This window comes from Phascolarctos cinereus, unplaced genomic scaffold (genome assembly GCF_003287225.1).
Source record: "Phascolarctos cinereus isolate Bilbo 61053 unplaced genomic scaffold, phaCin_HiC Scaffold_8;HRSCAF=390, whole genome shotgun sequence".
Lineage (NCBI taxonomy): Eukaryota > Metazoa > Chordata > Mammalia > Diprotodontia > Phascolarctidae > Phascolarctos > Phascolarctos cinereus.
Genome location: NW_027556291.1, coordinates 60,148,732 through 60,163,765, shown reverse-complemented (window position 1 = coordinate 60,163,765; position 15,034 = coordinate 60,148,732). Strand labels below are relative to the sequence as shown.

The 15,034-nt window shown below is 39.4% G+C and overlaps 2 pseudogenes; both read left to right on the top strand.

Annotated features, from left to right (window-relative positions):
- The first annotated feature begins 298 nt into the window (after positions 1-298).
- On the top strand, positions 299-1,796 carry LOC110194730 (eIF5-mimic protein 2-like; annotated as a pseudogene).
- Positions 1,797-11,295: 9,499 nt separating this feature from the next.
- LOC110194749 (eukaryotic translation initiation factor 2 subunit 3-like) lies at positions 11,296-12,973 on the top strand (annotated as a pseudogene).
- Positions 12,974-15,034: the final 2,061 nt, after the last annotated feature.

Here is a 15,034-nt window from a genome sequence, read left to right as displayed (position 1 = left end):
TGCTGCCAGACAACTCCAGGAGAAATGCCAGGAGCAGAACAGAGGTCTGTACACAACATTTGTAGATCTGACCAAGGCCTCTGATACTGTCAGTTGTGAAGGCTTATGGAAAATCATGGCGGTAAGCTGAGGCCATCCTTAGCCCCCGGGGAAGGAGGGCAGGCGGGAGGCAGGCCGCCTAGGTAGGAAGGCAGCAGGGGCCCAGCCTGCAATGGGGAGGGCATTGGTGGCAGCTGCGTGAGGCCAGGCCTGGGTCTGACCCGGGAGCTGGATTTGGAGCCGCACCTGGGAAAGGCTGTCTTTTATGAATAATCAAAAGCAGCAAAAGCCAACGCTATCAGGCCAGCGTTTTAAAACTAGAAAAAGAGATGCAAAAGACAGGTTTGACCCTACTCAGTTTCAGGACTATATTATTCAAGGTTTAACTGAAACTGGCACTGATTCGGAAGCAGTAGCAAAATTTCTTGATGCTTCTGGGGCAAAACTTGATTATCGCAGATATGCAGAAACACTCTTTGACATTCTGGTGGCTGGTGGCATGCTGGCCCCAGGTGGTACACTGGCAGATGACATGATGTCTACCGATGTCTGTGTATTTGCAGCACAAGAAGACCTAGAGACCGTGCAAGCCTTTGCTCAGGTATTCAACAAGTTAATCAGGTGATACAAATACCTTGAAAAGGGATTTGAGGATGAAGTTAAAAAGCTGCTGCTATTCTTAAAGGGTTTTTCAGAGTCTGAGAGGAACAAACTGGCCATGTTGACTGGACTGGGGTTCTTCTGGCCAATGGGACACTTAATGCATCCATTCTTAACAGCCTTTATAATGAGAATTTGGTTAAAGGAGGCATTTCAGCAGCCTTTGCTGTAAAGCTGTTTAAATCATGGATAAATGAAAAAGATATCAATACAGTAGCTGCTAGTCTTCAAAAAGTCAACATGGCAGGGCAGCTAGGTGGTGCAGCAGATAGAGCTCTGGCCTTGAAGTCAGGAGGACCTGAGTTCAAATCCAGCCTCAGACACTTGACACTAGCTGTGTGACCCTTGGCAAGTCACTTAACCCCATTGCCTCAGCAAAAAAAAAAGAAAAAAAAAGAAAAGTCAGCATGGACAAGAGACTGATGGAACTTTTTCCTGCTAAAAAACAAAATGTTGAACACTTCACAAAATATTTTACCGAAGCAGGTCTAAAAGAACTTTCTGAGTATGTTCGGAACCAGCAAACCATAGGAGCTCGTAAAGAGCTACAGAAAAAACTTCAAGAACAAACGTCACGTGGTGATCCATTTAAGGATATAATTTTGTATGTCAGGGAGGAGATGAAGAAAAACAATATCCCAGAACAGATCGTTATAGGCATAGTCTGGTCAAGTGTAATGAGCACTGTGGAATGGAACAAAAATGAGGAGCTGGTAGCAGAGTAAGCCATCAAGCATTTGAAGCAATACAGCCCTCTACGTGCTGCCTTTACTACTCAAGGTCAGTCTGAGCTGACTCTGTTACTGAAGATGCAGGAGTACTGTTATGACAACGTTCACTTCATGAAAGCCTTCCAGAAAATTGTGGTGCTTTTTTATAAAGCTGAAGTCCTGAGTGAAGAGCCATTTTGAAGTGGTATAAAGATGCACATGTTGCAAAGGGGAAAAGTGTCTTTCTTGAGCAAATGAAAAAATTTGTAGAGTGGCTCAAGAATGCGGAAGAAGAATCTGAGTCTGAAGCAGAAGAAGACAACTGAATTGTAAAACTACAAGCTCAGTAAAGCAAACAGGAGTTGTAGATAAAATGTCATGTCTCACGTGTCCTTCTGGTTCTTAAATCTTCCTACCTCCGTGTATCAAGCATGATATGAGGGCTTTCATGGCAAATTTATTTTAATTGTTTTCTATGGTTACTGAAAAATGTTGGGTTTAGTTTTTAAAACCATGTTTTACATAGCTACAGGAGCTATAGATTTGAATCTAATGTTGCATTAGTCTTTTCAGTTATCTTCTACCTCCTGTATTTTCTACTGTAATAATGTAATTTAAGGCCTTCCACAATGAACAGTTGATTTTATCCCTGGGTTTTCAATAAGCAGTTTACAAGAAAAAAAATCATGGCAAAACTTGGTTGACCAGAGAAGTTGATCAGTGCTGAACATCAATTTCATGACACCATGCTTGCCTGGGTTCTGGATAATGGACAATGCTCTCGCACTTTCCCAGTCACCAATGGAGTTAAAAAAGGCTGTGTGCTTGCTCCCATGCTTTTTTTCGGTGAGGCAATTGGGGTTAAGTGACTTGCCCAGAGTCACACAGCTAGTGAGTGTTACGTGTCTGAGGCCAGATGTGAACTCAGGTCCTCCTGAATCCAGGGCTGGTGCTCTATCCACCGCGCCACCTAGCTGCCCTGCTCCCATGCTTTTTAGCATGATGTTTTCAGCCAAGTTGTCAAACACTTTCAATGAGGATACACACACTATCAAGGTCAGCTACTGTACTGATGGTACATTCTTCAACTCGAAAAGGCTACAAGGCAAGACTAAAGTGGAGGTGGTGCATGATTTTGTATTTTTGTTATTATTTTGACTTTTTGACTTTTTTTTAGGCAATTGGGGTTAAGTGACTTGCCCAGGGTCACACAGCTAGTAAGTAACTGAATTGCTTCCATTTGAATTATCTTAGGAAGATTCTCAAGATCACCTGGCAGAATAAGACACCAGACACTGAGGTTCTTTCTTGAACTAAACTGCCAAGCACTCAAACTGTACTGCAGAGAGTGCAACTCCAATGTGCTAGCCATGTTCAAATGCCAAATGTGCACTTACCTAAAAGACTATTTTATGAAGAACTCACATTGTGGTCAGAAAAAAGAATACAAGGACACTTTCAAGGTCTGTCTTAAGAGCTTTGGAATTGATTGTGTGACATGGGAGGTGCTGGCACAGGACCATGCAGCATGGTGTGACCTCACCAGAGAAGACGCTGTGCTCTGTGAGCAAAGCAGAATTGAATCAAAGGAAACACGAGATGCACAAATTTAGAGAATCCACCCCAAATGTTCACATGGACTATTTGTACATGACTTGAGGTAGAGCATTCCGAGCTCGTATTGGTCTGATCAGCTATGGTCAGACACACTGAAACTTGACTCTAACATAATGATGTCATTTCGGTCCTCTTCAAGAATGAAAGAAACAGGGGAAGCTAGGTGGTACAGTGGATAGAACACTGGCCCTGGATTCAGGAGGACCTGAGTTCAAATCTGACCTCAGACACATAACACTTACTAGCTGTGTGACCCTGGGCAAGTCACTTAACCCCATTGCCTAGTCAAAAACAGAAAAGAAAAAAAAAACAAGAATGAAAGAAACAACCACCCTAAGTGCTTCCAACGTGGTATGATCCAGAGAGAGGCCTGTTCACTCAGTGCTTGAGCTTGAGGACTTGGAATACTCCTTGTTCCCCATTGCTACCTCTAGACTCTCCCTAACCCCTAACTCCCTGACCTAGATCACTAACACTCAGTATCCTTTCCTCCTCTGAAGTTTATTCATTCCATATTCAGGTAGCTGTTGTCTAACAACTGCTAAGATGCTATCCAAGTTGGACAAAAAGGATTACTGCAAATGGATACATTGCCAGTGTTTTCAACCAGGCTTCTCTTGGGCTTCTCTGTCTCTCTTTTTTTTTTTAGGCAATTGGGCTTAAGTGACTTGCCCAGGGTCACACAGCTAGTAAGTGTCAAGTGTTTGGTCTGAGGCTGGATTTGAACTCAGGTCCTCCTGACTTCAGGGCCAGTGCTCTATGTCTCTTCTTTTTAAAAACAAATCAGGCAGCACCAAGCTTGTAATGGCAGCTTTTAGCACGGTTCTTGGCACACAGTAAGCACTGAACCGATGCTTTTTCTTTCATTCATTCATTTACTTTTCAATAAAACTACTTGCATTTTGAGCCTTGTGAGCCTGCATGCTTGTCAGGAAAGCTGATGTCTGCTGGTGGAGGTGGGAGTGGATTGTCAAACACTGAAGTTTCCATATTATCTGGAGAGACAAGAAAGGTCTTTGAAGGTATCTGTACCTTTCATTAAAGGAGAAAGCCTCTAAGCAAGGGTCAGTCTCCTGTGACCTCCTATGGTGACAAGATATACCCATTAGTGACTCAGGTTTCCAGGGGACACAGGGACCGAGTCCTCAGCTGCATGGCAGCTCAAGAGAGTGAGGTCTCCCAGAGGGCAGAGGGTTGTGAGTCACTGAAACAATGTGTGTAGCTCTTCCACTGTGAGTGTGTGTGTGTGTGTGCGCGTGCTTGTGTGTGTGTGTGTGTGTGTGTGTGTGTGTGTGTGTACTTCTGTCTGTTTGTCCAGTTATCCCTAGCCACTAAGCTGCCTTAGCTAGGGTGATTTCAGATTGTATCAATACAAGCATGGGATGGAGGCTGGAGTACACAATAGACAGCTAATCTTGGAGTCAGGAAGACCTGGGTCCAAAGTCCTATCTACAGGCTTGGCCATGTGACCATAAACAAATCATTTAACCCCTCTGTGTCCCAGGCAACTCCCTAATCCCTGGCTGATTGACATCAGCAGCAGGACTCTCCAAGCTGGAGTGCCCCCACACCAGGGAAAGCACAGGGCTGCATAAAATAATCATGCCAAGAATAGAAGCAGCTCTCTGTGGTCCCGGTCAGACCACACCTAAAATATCATGTTCACTTCTAGGATCCACATTTAGGAAGGACACTAACAGACAGGGATGGTGAGGGGCCTGGAAACCTCACCCTGTGAGGAATAGATGAAAGGAGGGGGATCGTGGGATGGAAGGTGCCCTGAATGTAGACTCAGGACCTCAGTTTGGATTCCAGCTCTACTCCCTACAGACTGTGAGACCCTGGGCAAGTCACTGAACCTCAGTCTCTAGGCCTGTTTCCTCTAGTTTAAGTGGAGAGAATTGGACCCTGCCAGCTCTAAATTCCATAAACCTATAAGTGGGTGGCATTTCACTCTGAAAAGAGAATACAGCAGAGGCAGTGGTAGCTGTCCTCACAAATCTGAATGACTGTCATAGGGCAAAGGGATTAGATTTGGTGTGGCTTTGGTGTAGAGACCTAGAATCCAGGGAAAAGATAAAGCTCCTGGCACATAATAGGTGCTTAATAAATACTTTTGGTATTGTTTAATAGATTGATTTCAGGGATGCAAGTTTGTCTTAATGAAAAACTGAAGGGATGTCATAAGGAGGATTCATTGTGTCTCAGGTAGGAAATGAGAGGCTGACTCTAAATCCTTTCCAGGTCTAAGATTCAAGGCTCCTGTGAGCAGACGTCTGCTTTGGCACTTTGGGATTGTGGGGAGGGGCATCTCCATTTCTTTACTCTTCTCTCCTAGAAAGTTGGCAGCTTCTTTTTCAAGAGCAAACACACTAGTGCCCTTGCTCAGTCCCTTCTCCATAGGGGATCTTGTGCTGGGTCTTAGAGATTGTTCCCAGGAGGGCTTTGAGCTACCCATTCTCCCCTTCTGTAATGTCTTCATGATCTCCCAATTCGCAGCCTTTCTCTTCTTAGAGGGACATCATTTGTTTAATGTCTGTAGGCTCTGTGCCCCCAGGGGTCTTGAGGCAGCACCAATGTCTCCCCTCTGGCTGGGGCAGGCTTTTTTCTCCATGTCCTTGTTCTCTGGCTCCCTTCCTTTCAGTGGTATGAGATATCTCTTCTCACCTCTCTTGCTCCCATCACCACCTGCCCCTGCCCCTCTCTGGCTGGCCCAGATTCCAGGCTTCCTTTCCCATCACTGGGAAAGCTATCCTTCCCAGGGCTCAGTCTCCCCTCATGCCTGGTGTTCCCTGGTATTTGCTGCACTTGGGCTACTCACTTTTTGGCCATTCCTGGTCCTGGCACAGGCTTCCTCTTAGTGGCCTCCCTCTCCTTTCTCTCCTATTCCCAGGGCAGAAATCCCTTGAAACAAATATAATGATAGAACAACTCATATTTCTGTATAACTCTGAGATGGATACAGTGCTTTCCTTACAAAAGCTCAGTTACGTAGGAAATGCCAGGATCATTCCCATTTTACAGATGAGGAAACTGAGTCTGAAAGAGGTTACCAGGCAAGAGGGGGTGGGGGCCAGGATGAGAAAATGGCAAAGAAATTATCAGTCAGTGATGCAGGAAGGAAGGGACCCCATCAGAGCTGAGCCTTCTGGCCCCCTACTCTAAGAGACTTGAGCAATAGATGGTTCATATATCTATAGCTCTTTACTGTACAGGGAACGGGGTAGCTAGGTGGCCCAATGGATAGAGTGCTGAACCTGGAGTCAGGAAGAGCTGAGTTCAAATGTGACCTTACATAACTAGTAGCTATATGACCCTGAGCAAGTTTGCCTCAGTTTCCTCATATGTAAAATGAACTGGAGAAGGAAATAGCAAACCACTCCAGTATCTCTGTCAAGAAAACCCCAAATGTGGTCACAAAGAGTTAGACAAGATTGAAAAACAACTGAACAACAAAAGCGTATAGAGAACTATCCTACAGAATTTTAAAAAGAAAGAAAGAAAAATTCACTAAAACAAATGAATACATTGAAAATGTTTGAAAATAAATTCATGCTGCCATCCCTGTGGACCTTTCACCTCTGGAAAGGAATGGTGAGACTTCTTCCTCTTTTTAAGGGCTGTGTCTATTGAGTTTTGTATTATACAGAGCTGGTCTCCATCAGTAGAATGCACTTTTCTCTGAGGGCAGGGACTGTTTCCTTTTTGTCTTTGGATTCCTAGCACCCAAAGCGCAGTGTGGCACGTAGTAGGTTTTTAATAAATGTTTTTTTGAACAATTTAGGACCATTGAAAATTATGTCACATTCTTTTGCTGACACCTAGTGGTCAAAAAAAAGATGTTGAATATTATTGCACAGTCTTTTCGTGACATCTATTGGTCAAACTCGATATTGCAGAATTTAGCAACTTTTTTTGTGCCTTCTTACGGACATTGCCTTGCAATGAAAGTTTTAGGCCAGAGAGAATATATTACAATTGAGATCCTTGTCTTACGGCCATTGCAGATATTACATTTTTAGTCTGCCATCTCATGTCCAAGCCTCAAACTCATTTTAAACCATATTTTTATTGAATTTTATCCCATGAAAAAATTTTATAGCCAAAAGCAGAAAAGTAGAAATATTAAATGCTTCCTTTACAGACCACAATGCAATAAAAATTATACTCAATAAGGAAACAGAGGAAAAAAACTAATTGTAGATTAAACAACCTAATTTTTAAAAACGTATGGGTTAAAGAACAAATAATAGAAACAATTAGTAATTTAATTAAGGAAAATGACAATAATGAAACAACATATCAAAACCTGTGGGATACAGCAAAAGCAGTAATCAGAGGAAAATTCATATCTCTGAGTGCTTATATCAGTAAAAAAGAAGAAGAGCAGACCAATGAACTGGGTATGCAGTTAAAAAAAACTGAAAAAAGAACAAATTAAAAATCCCTGATTAGACACTAAATCAGAAATCCTAAGAATTAAAGATGAAATTAATAAACTTGGGTGCAAGAAAACCATTGAATTAATAAATAAAACTAGGAGTTGGTATTACAAAAAAATCAATAAAATAGATAAACCGTTGGTTAATATGATTTTTTAAAAAAGAAAGAAGAAAACCAAATTACTAGTATCAAAAAGGAAAAGGGTGAATATGCCACTAAAGAAGATGAAATTGAAGCAATTATAATCAGTTATTTTGCCCAATTATATGACAGTAAATTCAACAACTTAAATGAAATGAATTTACAAAAATACAAACTGCCCAGATTAGCGGAAGAGGAAATAGAATATGTAAAGAAACCTATTTTAGAAAAATAAATTGTGCAGGCCATAAATGAGCTTTCTAAGGGGGGAAAAAACACTAGAACCAGACAATTTACAAGTGAATTTTATCAAACATTTAAAGACCAATTAATTCCAATATTAAATAAATTATTTGGAATAATAGGCAAAGAAGTGGTCCTACCAAACTTTTATGAAACAAATATGATACTGATACCTAAACCAGGAAAAGTAAAAGCAGAGAAAGAAAATTATAGGCCAATTTCATTAATGAATATGGATACAAAAATCCTAAATAAAATACTAGCTAAAAGATTACAACAATATATTACAAAGATTATACATTATGACCAAGTAGGAATCATACCAGGAATGCAGGGATGGTTTAACATAAGGAAAACTATTAACATAATTGGCTATATCAATAATAAAAGTAACAAAAATCATATGATAATATAAAAAGCATTTTACAAAGTACAACAGTCATTTCTATTAAAAACACTTGGAAGTATAGGCATAAATGGACTTTTCCTTAAATTGATAAGAAGCATTTACCTAAAACCATCAGCAAGTGTTATTTGTAATAGGGATAAGCTAGGAACCTTCCCAGTAAGATCCAATATGAAATAAGGATGCCCACTGTCACCACTTTAATAAATAGTACTGGCAATTCTAGCAATAGCAATAAGAGAAGAAAAAGAAATAGAAGGAATCAGAATAGGGAATGAGGTAATAAAGCTATCTCTTTTTGCAGATGATATCATGATATATTTGGAAAATCCTAAAGACTCAACTGAAAAGTTAATTGAAATAATTAATAATTTCAACAAAGTAGCAGGATATAAAGTAAACCCACATAAATCACAGCATTCCTATATATTACAAACAGGATCCTGCAGGAAGAGATAGCTGGAGACCACCTATTTAAAATAATTCTGGACAGTATAAAGTACCTGGGAATATACCTACCAAAATAAATGCAGGATCTATATGAACAAAACCATAAAAAACTTTATACACAAATAAAATCAGATTTAAATAAATGGAGAAATATTAATTGTTCATGGGTAGGCAGGGCCAGTATAATAAAAATGACAATTTTACCAAAATTAATTTATATATTTAATACCATCCCAATTAAATTACCAAAAAATTATTTTACAGAGCTAGAAAAAATAACAAAATTCATTTGGAAGAACAAAAGGTCAAGAATATCAAAAGAACTAATGGGAAAAAAAGTAAAGGAAGGAGGTTTAGTAGTACCAGATCTTAAACTATATTATAAGGCAGCAATTATCAAAACTATCTGGTACTGTCTAAGAAATAGAAAGGTAGATCAGTGAGATCAGAGTAGTCATACAATCTACAGCAGCAAGCAAACATAGTTACTCAGTGTCTGACAAGTGTAAAGACTTAAATCTTTGGGATAAGAATTCATTATTTGGTAAAAATTGTTGGGAAAGCTGGAAAGCAGTATGGCAGAAATTGCGCATAGATAAATATGTTATACTATTTACCAAGATTAGGCCTAAATGGGTACATGACCTAGATATAAAGGGAGATATTACAAGAAAATTTGAAGAACATGGAACATACTGCCTATCAGACTTATGGATAGATGAACAATTTATGAATAAACAAGAGATAGAGAGCATTGTGAGATGTAAAATGGATGATTTTCATTATATGAAAATGTTTTTGTACAAATAAAACAAATATAGACAAGATCAGAAGGAAAGCAGAAAACTGGGGGAAAATTTTATAGACAGTTCCTCAGATAAAGGTCTCATATCTCAAATATATAAAGAACATTGTCAAATCTATAAGAAGGCGAGTCATTCTCCAATTAATAAATGGCCAAAGGATATGAACAGGCAGTTTTCTAATGAAGAAATCAAAATGATTTATAGTCATATGAAAATATGGTCTAAATCATTATTGACTAGAGAAATGCAAATTAAAACAACCTTGAGATATTATTTTATGCCAATCAGATTGGCTAAAATGATAGAAGGGGAAAGTGGCAAATGTTAGAGGGGATATGGAAAAATTGGGACCTTAATTCATTGTTGGTGGATCTGTGAGCTGATCCAACCATTTTGGAAAGAGATTTGGAACTATTCCCAAAGAGTTATTAAACTGTCTATACCCTTTGACCCAAGAATACCACTACTAGGTCTGTTTCCCAAGATGATTAGGGAAAATGGAAAAGAACCTACATGTTCTATATGCTATATTTATAGCAGCTCTCTTTGTAATGGCAAAGAACTGGAAATTGTGATGATTCCTGTTAATTGGGGAATGGCTAAACAAATTGTGGTATAATTCATGATGGATTATTACTCTGCTATAAGAAATGATGAGCTCAATGATTTTAGAAATGCATGGAGAGACCTCCATGAAATAACAAAGGGTGAAATGAGCAGAACCAAGAGAACATTCTACATAGTAACAGCAGTAAGCGGTAACAGTGAGAATAACTTTGAGCAACCAAGGCATTCTGACTATTAGAAATATCCAAATTAATCTAAAAGATTCTATGAAAGAAGATGCTGTTTGAATCCAGAAAGGAATATTGCTATGGTGTAGGAAATGATGAGTGGGTTGATTTAGAAAAACACAGAAAAACTTGGACTTATGAAGGAAGATGCTATCCACCTCAAGAGAAACAGATGATAGGAGGAAATAAACATAGTATGGTTTTACATATATGTGTATGAGTGTATATGTATACATATATGTATGTATGTTTATAGATATCTATGTTTATGTGTGTATATGTGTGTGTGTGTATCTATATACATCTATAGATATATAGATATCTCCATGTTCAACTGTAGCCTTATTTAGGGTGGTGGGGGGAGAGAGGGAAAAAATAAACTTGAAAGTGCACAGCAGAGAACAAATGAAAACCAACAGGGAAGTAAAGAAAAGCTGGGTAGCTTTGAAAACAATGTGTAGTAGTTATTATATAGATTTTCTTGAAATGGAAATTTATTGTTTTATATTGAATCCTCTCTTGTGGTCTGTGTGTACATGGCAATGATTTTTTTTTCTCACTTTATATTCAAGTGTAAAGTAAAACAAAATTACAAAAAAAGGAGAATTTTAGCCCATGTTACTGCTCCTTCCTGGTTAACTAGGCAGAATGGAGCTAAATAAAATCCTAAATTTACAAAATGAAGTGAGTACTGAATTCCTTCAGGATCAATATGAATTCAGACTAAATTATCAACATCAACATTATCCATTAAACTCTCTATCATATCAAAACTGATCTAATACAGGATAAGACTTCACAGCAGTGGAGACACTGTGGAGCTGATTTTGTGGTTAGCTGGATAAAGTATTAATGTTTCCCAACTAAAAGAGTCAAATATTTTGAGGAAAAGAAAGGATTCTAGGAAAATGGTGGAGTAGCTCAGAAGACTTTGGGCTCTCCAAATTTCCTCCACAAAAAAAGACAGAACATCCTTTTTGAACAAGATGGCAAGCAATGAACTGGGAGTGACTCTGGGGCAGCCTCATCTGTCTCGTCAGTATCTGACCACCTTGGATGTTACCAAGTTGACTCCACTTTTACATGAAGTTATCAGCAGACAAGCCGTAATCAATATAGGTACAGTTGGCCATGTAGCACATGGAAAGTCAACAGCAATAAAAGCTGTTTCTGGAGTTCACACTGTCCGATTCAAAAGTGAACTGGAAAGAAATATTACCATTAAGTTGTGTTATGCTAATGCTAAGACTTACAAACTTGATGACCCAAGTTGTTCTTGGCCAGAATGTTACAGATCTTGTGGAAGCAGCACACCCGATGAATTTCCTACAGACCTTCCAGGAACTAAAGGAAACTTCAAATTAGTCAGACATGTCTCTTTTGTGGATTGTCCTGGCCACACTATTTTGATGGCTACCGTGCTGAATGGTGCAGAAGTCATGGATGCAGCTCTATTGTTAATAGCTGGTAATGAGTCTTGTCCTCAGCCTCAGACCCTGAGCACCTAGCTGATATAGAAATCATGAAATTGAAACACATTCTGATTCTACAGAATAAGATTGATTTGGTGAAAGAAAGTCAGACTAAGGAACAAGATGAACAGATCCTTGCATTTGTACAAGGTACAGTTGCAGAGGGGCTCCTATTATTCCAATTTCTGCTTAGCTGAAGTATAATTTATTTTTTTGTGAGGAAATCAGTGTTAAGTGACTTGCCTAGGGTCACACAGCTAGTAAGTGTCAAGTGTCTGAGGCCAGATTTGAATTCAGGTCCTCCTGACTCCAAGGCTGGAGCTCTATCCTCTGCACCACCTAGCTGCCCCAAAATTTTCTTTCAATTCATTGAGACCAATCCAATTTTTTTTTTGGTGAGGCAATTGGGGTTAAGTGACTTGCCTAGCTCTATCCGCTGGGCCATCTAGCTGCCCCTGAAGTATAATATTGAGGTTGTTTGTGAATACATAGTAAAGAAAAGTCCAGCGCTCCCATGAGACTTTACTTCACAACCCAGACTTAACGTAATTTGGTCTTTTGATATCAACAGCCTGGTTGTGAAGTTGATGACCTCAAGGGTGGTGTTGCCAGTGGCAGTATTTTCAGAGTGTTAAAGGTGGATCAGGAGTTGGAGGTCAGGCCTGGCATTGTCTGTAAAGATAGTGAAGGGAAACTCATGTGTAAGCCAATCTTTTCCAAACTCGTATCACTTTTTGCAGAACATAATGATCTTCAGTACGCTACTCCTGGAGGCCTTACTGGTATTGGAACAAAAATTGATCCAACTTTGTGCTGAGCTAACAGAATGGTACGACAGGTTCTTGATGCAAGTTGGAGCATTGTCTGAAATCTTCACAGAGTTGGAAATTTCCTATTTCCTGCTTAGACAACTTTCAGGTGTGCATACCTTAAGTAAGACAAAAAAGCCATAAAGGTACAAAAATTGCCCAAGAATGAAGTGCTTGTGGTGAATATAGGCTTCTTGTCTATTACAGGAAGAGTCAGTGCAGTAAAGGCTGATTTAGGCAAGATTGTTCTTACTAATCCTGTGTGCACAGAAATAGGAGAAAAAATTGCCCTTAGTGAAAGAGTTGAGAAATACTGGTGTTTAACTGGATGGGGTTAGATAAGAAGAGGAGTGACAATCAGGCCAACTGTAGATGATGACTAAAGAACCATCACTGAATGCCTAACTTTGGCTGAGGAAAGAGATTCCACTTAAATCTAGGGGTATATTTTCAGAGCAATAATGAGGAATTAATTTCATAGCTTGTTACATTTAGTGAATGCTGGATAGTTTTCTCATTTCTTGTGATGAAAATTTAACCTCTGGTATTAAAATACTAGTCAGTGTTTGCAATAAATGTAAAAATTGGCATAATGGTGGATTTGTTCCACATTTTAGCAGAAATTAATCATTCTCTAGGGGCAGCTAGGTGGCGCAGTGGATAGAGCACAGGCATTGGATTCAGGAGGACCTGAGTTCAAATCCAACCTCAGACACATAACACTTACTAGCTATGTGACCCTGGACAAGTCACTTAACCTCATTGCCTATCCTAAAAAAAAAAATAAAAAATTAATCATTCTCATATCACATGTCTAATTTATACATCAGGTCAGGTTTGAAATTAAGATTTGTTTACAACAGTCAAGACATCTTCACTGTAGTACATTTAACAAAACTGGTTTGAAATAACATTTTTATTATTTTTTCATTGTTCCTTTGAATAGCCCCAGGCCTTAAAAATTGTTTCAACAGTAAAATACTTAAAGAAATAAAACTTTTTTTGAAGACTAGAAAAAAAAGACAGACCATTACCTCAGAGTGAATGTAGAGCAGCAGAAATAAACAAAAGTCAGGGTAAAACAGTTCTCCTCCTAAGACAACATGAGAAGACCCGGGAAAGACCCGACCTCCAAGGGCAGAGGTTTGGCCTGAGTGAAGTGCAAACACCTCCAGACCAACTCTGTGGAATCAACAAATAGCAAGTCTTGGGGGCAGGTGGGGTTGGGAGGCAGCCTCAGCCTCAGGAATTTATACCTTATAGACACTGTGGGGTTGAGTAGGAGAAGACTGAAGGGCCTTCCACTGTCAAGGGATGCCAAGCACAGGTATACTGACCAGACTCAGTCCTGGGCTGTGGCTGTAGGGGTAGGGGGAAGGAGCTAGCTAGCACATGGCTGGTGAATGTGGTAGCAGAGGGGTGGGGACCCTGCTGGCTGTGGGCACTTGCAGGAGAACAGAGTCCCTAGTTTCAGTTCCAGGGCAGAGAGGACAGTTGAAGTTTACAGCCACCAAAGGGACTAAAGAGAGGAAGAGCATTTGTGGGACAGTGTGACTGGGGGTCCTGATGTTGGCTTAGAAATAAAGAGGAGTATTCAAAGCTGGGCCCTGGGACAGAGCTCAGAAAACAATAGTAAAAAGGACCTGAGACCTTGGCCTCATTCCCCATACCTTGGGAATAGAATTATTATAATAATAAGCTCCTAAAAGTAAAACAAGGGACAGCTAGGTGGTGCAGTGGATAGAGCACTGGCCCTGAAGTCAGCAGGACCTGAGTTGAAATCCGGCCTCAGACCAAGCACTTGACACTTACTAGCTGTGTGACCCTGGGCAAGTGACTTAACCCCAATTGCCTCACCAAAAAAAAAAAATAAGTAAAACAAACAAAATAAACGAGTAAACAAAGGAGAAAGAACCACCATAGATAGTTACCATGGGGATAGCAAAGATCTGGGTTTATATTCTGAGGAAGATAGTGGAGCTAAAAAAGCCAATCCTTTTTCAATGAGAAATGTCAAATGGTCACAAGCCCAAAAAGAGCTCTTAGAAGAACTTAAAAAGGACTTCAAAAATCAGGTAAGAGAGATCAAGGAAAAATTAGGGGGAAAGAAAATAAGAGCAATCCAAGAAAATCAAGAAAATTATGAAAAGAAAGTCAACCAGGTAGAAAAAGAGAATCAAAAACTTAAGGAAGAAAATGCTTTTTTGAAAACTGGAAATGAGCAAGGGGAAGCTAAGGACATTATAGGACACAAAGAAATAATAAAACAAAATCAAAAGGATGAAAAAAATGGAAGAGAATGTGAAATATCTCATTAAAAAAACAACTGATCTGGAGAACAGATTGAGGAGAGAGAATATGAGAATTGTTAGACTACTTGAAAGATATGATTAAAAAAAGTGCCATGATGCAATATTACAAGAAATTATCAAGGAAAATTGTCC